Source organism: Macaca nemestrina, chromosome 4 (assembly GCF_043159975.1).
Source record: "Macaca nemestrina isolate mMacNem1 chromosome 4, mMacNem.hap1, whole genome shotgun sequence".
Classification (NCBI taxonomy): domain Eukaryota; kingdom Metazoa; phylum Chordata; class Mammalia; order Primates; family Cercopithecidae; genus Macaca; species Macaca nemestrina.
Genome location: NC_092128.1, coordinates 164,694,233 through 164,704,517, shown reverse-complemented (window position 1 = coordinate 164,704,517; position 10,285 = coordinate 164,694,233). Strand labels below are relative to the sequence as shown.

Below are 10,285 nucleotides of genomic sequence, written 5' to 3'. Positions count from 1 at the left end.
CTCTCTTCTCTGCGCACTCTGTGTTCCAGACATTCTATGAAGTATGTTAACCTCTCCAATAATATGTTTTCTCTTAATTCCAAGTCTTTATTAATTCTCTTCCTCAGCCTCGAATTTCACCTCCAAACACATCCATCCATAAAGTCCTTTGCTTCCTTTATTTTTTTTCAAGTGTCACATTTTCTTTTTAAGACTTTATTGACACCCCCTCCTTCCTCAAGCAGGTCCATCGCTCTCTCTTTCATGGTTTTCAACTTCATTGTCTAGGCCTTTCTACTGTAATAAAGTATTGAAATTACTTGTCTAATATATGTTTATATTTCCCTATAGAGTTTGTGGTTCTTACCTCCTTATGGACTGAGTTCCACATTATTCTAAAATTCTCAGTGTCTAAAATTTTGTTTTATTTATATTTGTCCCCAACACCATTCAAAGTAAACTCACACATACCAGAAGACCTTGAACTGGTAAATAAATAAGTGTATAAATAAATAAATAAAAGAAAGATGGAAAGAGCCCTGTTTTTTACATAAACACACCACAGTCAAGTACAATACGAAACTTCTTTTTAACCTACTAAAAATAAATCAAAACTCAAACAAAATATATCATTTTTTAAACCTTGACTTTTTTTTCCTGGATATAGTAAAAAATGTGGAAGAAATGTAGTTATATGATGGAAAAACAATTGTAATAGCCCTGGAACATGATTTTCTTGCCAGGTTGGAAGCTGAGCAGAGACATGGCTCCACTAGAATAAGTGTTCTGCAGACAGACAACACCTCTGGTTCATCTGTGTGTTCCTGCCATGCAAAGCTGCTCTCCAGGGCCTCTGTGAATAGACATGATACTCACTATGCATATTTCCTAGGTATGTTTCTGAGTCTAGGAATTTCTTGATATAATTTCTGGTTTCTTGGAAAAAAATAGGTGTTACCTGGGACCTCTTGGCTCGTGCTATAGATAGCAACATAGGGTGGGAACACAGCCTGCTCACTCTGTTGAGGTACTCTCACTCCTGCTGGTCCAAATATACTCTTTTCAGCTGGTGAATTAGTCCATTTCCACACTGCTATAAAGACATACCTGAGACTGAATAATTTATAAAGAAAAGAGGTTTAATTGACTCACCGTTCCTCAAGGCTGGGGAAGACTCAGGAAACTTACAATCATGGCAGAAGGGGAAGCAGGCACGTCTTACATGGCAGCAGGCAAGAGGGGAGTGAAGGAGGAACTTCCACACACTTATAAAACCATCAGTTATCATGAGAACTCACTCACTATCATGAGAACAGCATGGAGAAAACCAACCCCATGATTCAACCACCTCCCTTCCTCCACACATGGGAATTACAATTCGAGATGAGATTTGGGTGAGGACACAAAGCCAAACGATATCAGTTGTGGTCTCAGTGAAACTGCATAAAGAACAACTATGCCCAACATAAGGCTGTAGAATAATAAGGGAAACCATGCACTGTGCTACATCACTGCTTGAAGGTTCCCCCAATAAATTTTATCTAGTATCATGAGGCATTAGTAGTGTATTTCAGTTACTCCCTCAGAAGATACTTGAAACCCAAGATAAGCTGTGTTTTACTCATCCTGGTGCCCTGTTTGGTTTTTAATTTTGCTTTTTGGAGATAATTCTACTGAGCCATCCTATCACCTAGGCATAATGACAGGTGACAAGGAGGCAAGGGCCCCCAGGAGTTAGTCCCTGTCCTCCCACAGAGACTGGGTGTAAGAGCAAGTTATCTCCCTGAACGTTTGCTTTTCAGAAATGGTTCTCAGGTCCTTGAGGAAACAGTTTAGAGTGTCAGCTTCACGTCCATCACAAGAGATTTAAAAAAATGATTTATAATTGCAAACTGCCTATAGAGTGAACATTTGTATACTTCTAAAATTTATTTGTTGAGACCTCATTCCTATCATGATGGTGTTAGGAAGTGGGGTCTTTGAAGGTGATGAGGTTATTAGGGTAGAATCCTCATAAATTGGATTACAACCCTTATAAAAGAAACACCTGAAAACCTCTTATCCGTTTCACCATGTGAGGACACAATGAAAAGATAGCAGCCTGCAACCTGGAAGAGGGCTCTCAACAGAACCTCGTTATGCAGACACTGTGATCACAGACTTCCAGTCTCCAGCATGGTGAGAAATACATTTGTGTTGCTTAAAAGCCACACAGTCGATGGTATTTGTTATAGCAGCCTGAATGGAGCACGGTCTTTGAAGTAGCTGCTCCAAGACGGTTTTCCACAGCCTCTCTGCTCGTCAGCAGGTTTTTGATGAGCAAATAGTAAATTCATTTGGCAACATTGAGCTTTCTCAGACAGACATTTTAAGGGGAAAGGGGAGGATGTAGAGTTGGGGGAGAGCTGGGGTCATCCTAGGAACACAGCCTTATGCTGCTGTTACAGAAGCCATTCTGGAGTTTGGTCATCTCTTAGTGCAGGGGTTTGGATGGTATTGCCGAATCATTATGTGTTGAGAGTTCTACAGTTCTGACTTGAATTGATATAATTCTCACGCCTTAACTATTTCTCCTGATCCTCTTCTGGTGCCATTTCTGGGGAGAACACGGAGGAGGAAATGGTGATTTCTCCAGGTTAGCCTCTTGTTTGTATTATGGCAATAAGTCATAGGAGGCTTGACTGTTTCTCATTTTGGCTTGTTGTCTTCATTGGCTACTCCCACACCTGGCAGTGTGGCTTCCTCTGACTCAGCTGAGCTCCTGCGATACTCCACTCCTTTTCAAAGTAGAGTCCTTCCCTTCCTTATTTGAGGAGGAATTGTATAGTTCATTTCTCTTCAGAATAATACAGTTCTGTTTTTTTTTCTTTTTTTCTGTGTGTATGTGTCATCTGCAATGTCAGAAAATGGGTAAAAGTTTTATCCAGTAGGTGTTTTGATCTAAGGGGATGGATAGACAGATTGTATTCTCATATCAAGGGTACCTGGAGCAAAGGTAAACTTGTGTTTCAGCTGGTTTTCAGACCACCCTCCTCTGCCCCCAGAGGTCACTTAGGATGACAACCACAACTAAACAAAGAAATTATCACTTCGGAAAACTGATCAGTCAGCTGCCTCATTCTCAGGTGGTCATGACAGACTTAAGTTCCTGTGGGCGTGTACATGCTCATCCCTGGGAAATGACAGGGGAGTGGGTTGAGAGTAAATAGTCATCTCTTTTTCTCCAAATGTTTTATAACAAGCAATCTTGGTGATGACTCATAAGGCAAATTCTTCAGAAAGTGGGATCAATCCTTTTGCATCTAATCCAGTTTTTTTGTAGTTTCCTTAATATTGTTCAGATGGTGTTCCTGCCTCTCAAGCATACCAGACTACTCTTAGAAAACTACACTATTCTCAGACAGTACTGTGGAACCCATTAAGATGTAGCATCAATCAGAACTAATTGTGAAGCTTATATTGAATGATACCCCAAGCACCAAGGGGTGGGCTGATGAGGAAACGATTTGGGTGGCCTGGAGGCTCACTTCCTTTCCCCTTCCTGTTGTTTTGCTCAAAGCTGGCTCATCATGACTGATTAGTCTGCGGAGGGACAGAAAATTATTTGATGTCAGCATTCCTGGCACACAAGACTGTTCCCTTGATGTATGTCTTGTTGCTTACAGAAACTAAATGTTCTCTTCCCTCTCAGCCTAACCTGAAGACATGAAAAACTGGTGGGGAGGCAGGGATGACGTATGGAGTGGCTTTTTCTTTGCATGTTCAGCTTGTCAGTTGAGGCAGGCATCTCTGTGGTGCACACAGAACATCTATATACAGCCTAGGCTGTGGAACAATCAGAGTTTGGGAGACAGTGTCCATTCTGCTACTGCGTTTCTAGTCCATGTCCCCAGTAAACCCTGGGTCATATCTGTATTACTTGGATCTAGTTGTCTTTATACCTGACCCACCTCAAATCCCCACAACTAATATGCAACAAAATTTGTATAAGGTTTGGAAGACATTACTTTCCATATAATATATATGAACATGCATGGAATAAATTAGTTGGTGTCCTATATTTACACAACGTTTGCAAATCTTTGGGTCAAATGAGAAACTCATTCAAATTTAGAATAATATGACATGGCAGATAATTAATTTTAGCACATCACCTATCATTAAGTTAACTGGCTAGGAAAGTATATGCATTTCCACATTTTAATTTGACTAATGTGAGAAAATTACACAGCAAATTATTCAGACACATGACCTGACAGTGTGCGATCAGTTAACAAGTGTTATTTATCGATGATGCTATTCAAGCTTTGGAAAATTTCCAAAAATAGAGCCAGTTGTGAGTTTTGAATGATACTGTGCAGTATGGTAACGACAAAGTAAAATATTTAAATAATTTTTTGTGGCTATTCAGTGAGAAAAATTAACCCTGACAGCAAATCTCTGTAGTATACCTGCAGTTTCCTCTGATAAAACACTTCGTGACCTTGACAACCCTTAGTTATTCCAAGTTTTTTGAAGCCACATATTTCAATTGCTAGAATCAATAAACTTGAACTACCTTTACCAGAAGGGGAAAATTATGTTATGCTGGAATTGAGATAGAGAGATTTCCTCAGAGGTGTCTCAGGATCAAATTGCAGTTAGAACAGTCCTTGACAGAGCATAACCGTGTAATAATATTGTACATATTGGAATGATGCCATTTGATGAGATCCAAGAGGACTCCTGGTAAATAAATTTGGGCAGTTCCTGGTTATAGGAAATTGCATAATCCAGTATCAAGTCTCATTGCTCTTATTGTATAGTTAGATTACTTTGTAACTGTCCTGACAATAAATATTTATATTTGTAATTAATCATTCTCATAAACCTTTTAACACTAATTCACTGTATTTAACATAATTTATTGCTTCTATATAACCCACTATATTAAATACATGTTTTATGGAATTCAAAATTTTGTTTAAGAAACAAACATGATAAATGTATTCAAGAGAGAAGTAGTTATTTTGTTCTTCAGAAATAGCCTCGATCTAACTGTAAATCTAAAACTCTATGACCTCCTTTTATACATGCAGGTTGAAACAAGCAATTACATTTGTCTCTAAGCAATACTTGTCCATCAAGTCCTTGGCAGCCAAAGCCACATCATTATTGTCTCTACTGCTGCTTAAGCTCTTCCATTCTCCCTTTTGACAATAACAGTACACATATAGAGTCTCCATCTAAATCCAGACTAAGAATTTTCAGAGTATTTATAAAATATACTATGCAACATTGAGAAAATACAAAATCATAAGGTTGAGATATGCATCAAAATAATACAGTTTTGTTAAAGAGAGCTTCTCTTTTTAAATATAGCCAATCTTTTTCTTTTAGTTTCTCTTATAGTTTTTAAACTCCCATTAAGCTTAAATACAACAAAAGCAATTATGCCAGGAGGTATAAGGTGCTCTCACCACGCTTACTACAAAGAAAGGCACCCACACTGCATGACAGTTACCATTAGATTTACTACCTGTCAGCAGATGCTCACCGAAATGAAAATGTTCCCTGAACTCACGTTGTGCCAGTCTTCTCTACACCCCGTGCCTTTCCTCCTGGGGGAATTACAGGGATAACAATCTCTCCCTCTTATAACTAACATTTTAAAGCTTACAGAGGAGTGCGTCTTTTGCCCCTCTCTGGGGAGTCATTTATCTCCCCTGAAGCACATTTTTATTATCTTGTTTAAAACAGTAAGGTTTGGGTGCACAGAACCCATTCAGTTATCAGGGTCAAATGCAATTGTTTCTGGCTTCCAGGGTGTTAGGGTGAAATGCAATTGTTTCTGGTTTCCAGGGGGTATGCTCCTCATATGATGAGTGGTTTATAAATGCTATACTCTGCGATTTCTGGCTTTGCTACCTATCCACTTAAAGAAAACTCTTATTCCTTCCAATGCACACTGTATGCATTATAAAAATCCAGTGAAAATTATTTTTTACTAACAGTCTCAATTAGATTGAGTTATTTTACTATCTCAATGAAATGAACTGGAAAATAAGTTAGTTGTAGAGGAAATGGAGTAGCACAGGAAAATTTTGTAACAGGCTCTTGATCTGGCATTGAATTCAGAACTTGCCTGTTCAATCTTTGATATCTGTTTGATTTTTCTTTACCCTTCTCTCTCTCTTATCCTTTGGCCCATTCCCTCTTCACTGATGTATCTGTGGATTGAGGGCGTGGTGGCTCACGCCTGTAATCCCAGCACTTTGGGAGGCTGGGGCGAGGTCAGGAGTTCCAGACCAGCCTAGCCAACATAGTGAAACCACATCTCTACTAAAATTACAAAAAATAAGTTGGGCATGGTGGCAGGTGCCTGTAATCCCACGTACAAGGGAGGCTGAGGCAGGAGAATCGCTTCAACCCGGGAGGTAGAGGTTGCAGTGAGCTGAGATCACGGCATTGCACTCCAGCCTGGGCAACAAGAGCAAAACTTCATCTCAAAAACAAACAAACAAACAAACAAAGTGGATTAACTTGTTAAAAGGCTTAGAGTTATTTAAAATAGATCTTGCCCAAAGTTACATTAGTGATACTTCTACTTACTTCTACTTCTACTACTACTACTACTACTACTACTACTACTACTACTACTACCACTACTAACAGCAACAACAACAGCAAAAATACTTGATACTTACAACAATCCTATGCAGCAGGCAGAAAGTACAGGCATTCTTATCTCCGTTTTACTGGGGAGAAAAGCAAAGCTAAAATACTATGGAAATAGCACAGGGTTGAAAGGAAGCAGAAATCAGATTTGACATATTCCCTTTTCATCAGGAAGATTTTAAAAGCTTTCCTCTTTGAAAACACTTATATTGACACACATTCTAGAGTGGTCAGAACCGTGTCTTTTGCCTTACATACTGAAGTGTTTATCATCTTTTTTTTTTTTTTTTTTTTGCACTCTCAATTCTACCATTAGATGGAGACTCAAAGGAACGGATCCTATCCATGAAATTCATTAGGCATAATATTTAGAAAAGTGCCTGATTCATGGTGGGTACCCAATGCACACTTGTTGAGTGAGTACATCAAAGGCAGCCATTGTGCCAAATTTATCTTGAAAAATATTTATAGCCCACATGGTGATGTGAAGACTTTCATACAAAAGATCAGTGATTGAGATCGGTTGGCTGATTAAATACTGACAGTCTCCAAAATATATGCATTGTTGTCTAAAGTGAAAGAAAGAAAGAAAGAAAGAAAGAAAGAAAAAGAAAGAAAGAAAGAAAGAAAGAAAGAAAGAAAGAAAAAGAAAAGAGAAAAGAAACTTAAAGAAAAGAAAAGAAAAAAGAAAGAAAGAAAGAAAAGAAAGAAAGAAAACCCTAGGCAGGTAAGTTCCTTTCATATGTGACATTTTTTTTCCATAAAATGTGTTCTAAATTGCAGTTAATTTATTAGGCTAGAAAAAAATTTGACTTTAAACAAAAAACATATGATATATCCACTACCCTTCCAACGTGGGTATGTGTCCAGGCTAATATATATTTATTATGCGAGTTGTGTGTGATGAACAAAAAAATTATTCAATGATACTTGTTAAAGCATGGTAAGAAAGACTTTATTCAGGACTACCGCAATAGGTATTGAGGCTGTTGCAACAGGATTTTGCTGTGAGGGGGAGAGATTGGGCTCACCTCCGGGGTAAGTGGGGATTTATAGCCAAGGAGTAGTGTGAGGGTGAGTGGACATGGAATTACTAAGGAGTAGTGTGAGGGTGAGTGGACACGGAATTACTAAGGAGCAGTGTGAGGTGAGTGGACATGGAATTACTAAGGAGTAGTGTGAAGGTGAGTGGACACGGAATTACTAAGGAGTAGTGTGAGGTTGAGTGGATACGGAATTACTAAGGAGTAGTGTGAGGGTGAGTGGACACGGAATTACTAAGGAGTAGTGTGAGGGTGAGTGGACACGGAATTACTAAGGAGTAGTGTGAGGGTGAGTGGACACGGAATTACTAAGAGAAAACATCAGAGGTAAGGGTTATTCTGGCTAAACAGCCCTAACTGGACTCTTGCCAAAGGCAGGCATCACCTGGAAGTAGAAAATAAGGAACCAAATCAGATATTGAGGGTGATCAGTTCTCAATGTTGGGGGTTTTTGCTAAACTGACTCAGCTAGGTTCTTATTAAAATTGTATTTATAAGGAACTGCACAGATGGACCTAGAAGAAGGTTCAGAAAACTGTTCAAAGTTTGGTCAAGCAAAGAAATTTTGTCGTGTGGGAGTGTGTGTGTGTGTATGTGTGTGTGTGTGTGATATTTTACATTTCTGAAGTCTCTATTGTAAGTAAACTGCTAAAACATATTCCAATTGATTGAGACCGATCGAACAATTGATCAGTCTCCAGATTAATTGAACAAAGGTGATGTGAGAGGGGTTGTCAGTGTATTTGGATTTATGGTGAATATCTATTAGGGTTTGGAATGCTCCAAATATACTTAATGCATAGGTTGAAACAATAACATGGTTTTAGTACGAGCATCACTGGAATGTACCCTTTCCTGGAGAAGGAACACTATAATGTCCTCTTTTACTTTTCTATTCAAGCATTTGTATTTTTTTTTTTTTCAGGAGAATCTTCATACTTGTATTGAGTGATGCCGATTTGATTACAACGAACAACCTCTTCAACCAAATATATAACTAGTATAACAGCATTTGGAGTGCAGTGATTAACAGTGTTTTAGCAAAGGCTTCACTTGAATTCCCAATGCAGAAAAAAAAGATAAATAGCTATACCCACACTGAAGATTTATCCAGTTCCTATGTAGGTGTGGACATGTGTAGTATAGTTATGATTCTGAGAAAGTTTCGATCGAATGAGGCTGTTCTCCATGACTTGTGCTATTTTGAATGAGAGACCTAGCTTCTCAGTAGAGCCACCAATTCCTATTGATGTCCCTGTCATACTCACATGCCTGTGTCAAATCAGTCTTCGTATGATTTTATTTTAAATAGTCTTTGTTCTCAAAGCAATTTAGGTTGTCAGAGAAGCTCATACAGCTCAGGTACAACTTGAAGAGCTGCAAATGAGAAAATGAAAGGTCATAAATCATTTGGCTTTCAGTTGACCAAGATATATATTGAAAAAAATTTGCCTTTTCTTCTTCTGTTCTAGAAACATATCCTAGAACCAGCTCCTCCCCAACTTACTAGCCTGAGAGAAAGAATTCTTGCAATGTGATAGATAAGGATTTAAAAATTATACACAAACTGTTACAAATGTGAAAACAAACACTCCCATATGGCCATTTCTTAATTCATCAGTGAGTTTTGGGCCAAAGGAATAATAGGCACATCAGTTGCATATATTGTCCGAAAAAAGTTAAAGATCACAGATTTGATCTGTCTGATCATTTTTAAATTATTGTAATGTATGAGAGATCATTGCCAAAATGATAGAATTAGTGGAACATAAAGCATCTCCTAAGATTACATAATTGGTGTATGTATCTGTATGTATAATGTAAGTCAACAGCAATAAACCCATTCTTTGCAAATGTTTGTAGTTTCAAACTGTATAGTATTCTATTTAGTATTTATATTCTTAAAAAAATAAAGTGTATAGAGCCATAATCAATCTTATTCTTTTTTTTCTTTCTTTCTTTTATTTATTTATTTATTTTTTTTGAGATAGGGTCTCACTCTGTTGGAGTGCAGTGGTGCAATAGATACGAACAGGAGTCGGGGAAATACTGGGTAAAAGAGGTCAGGTCGCCCGCAGAGGCCCCACTCCCAAGCCTGCAAACCATAGAAACCCGTTGACTTAAATGGGAACAGGTATTCCTGTTTTCATGCCCAGAAGTTGCCCTCTGGCCTGCCAAGCCGCCCATCCTATACCCATATAAACCCCAAACCCCCAGCTCCAGAAGAGACGAGAGGAGATGAGAGGACACCAGCAGATGAACAGAAGAGCAGAAGAGAGGCAGAGAAGGAGGGGAGAGAAGGAGCGTCGGGAGGAGTTCAGCCGGGCACAGTTGGAGAATTGGCCGCTGGGTGACCAAACTCCAGGGAAAGAGTATCTTTCCACTCTGTCCCCTTCCCAGCTCCCATCCATCCTGCTGACAGCTGCCTTCACCACGCAGTAAAACCCTTTCATATGCCATCCTTCAAGTACACGTGACCCAATTCTTCTGCAATGCTGGACAAGATCTCAGGATATAGAAGGCAGTCACACTGGCCCCCTGCCCTTGCCAAAAGGCAGAGGGTCCATTGAACACTTAAGCCGTCAGCAACTAAAGGAGTCACTGTA

General features: G+C 38.9%; 1 long non-coding RNA gene across 1 annotated transcript; it reads right to left on the bottom strand.

Moving 5' to 3' along the window:
* Positions 1-3,538: 3,538 nt before the first annotated feature.
* LOC105472841 (uncharacterized) lies at positions 3,539-9,037 on the bottom strand. The gene is made up of 3 exons (XR_981860.2): positions 8,948-9,037; positions 6,666-6,716; positions 3,539-3,561 (listed from the first exon to the last, which is right to left on the bottom strand). It is a non-coding gene; the product is annotated as an uncharacterized lncRNA (long non-coding RNA).
* Positions 9,038-10,285: the final 1,248 nt, after the last annotated feature.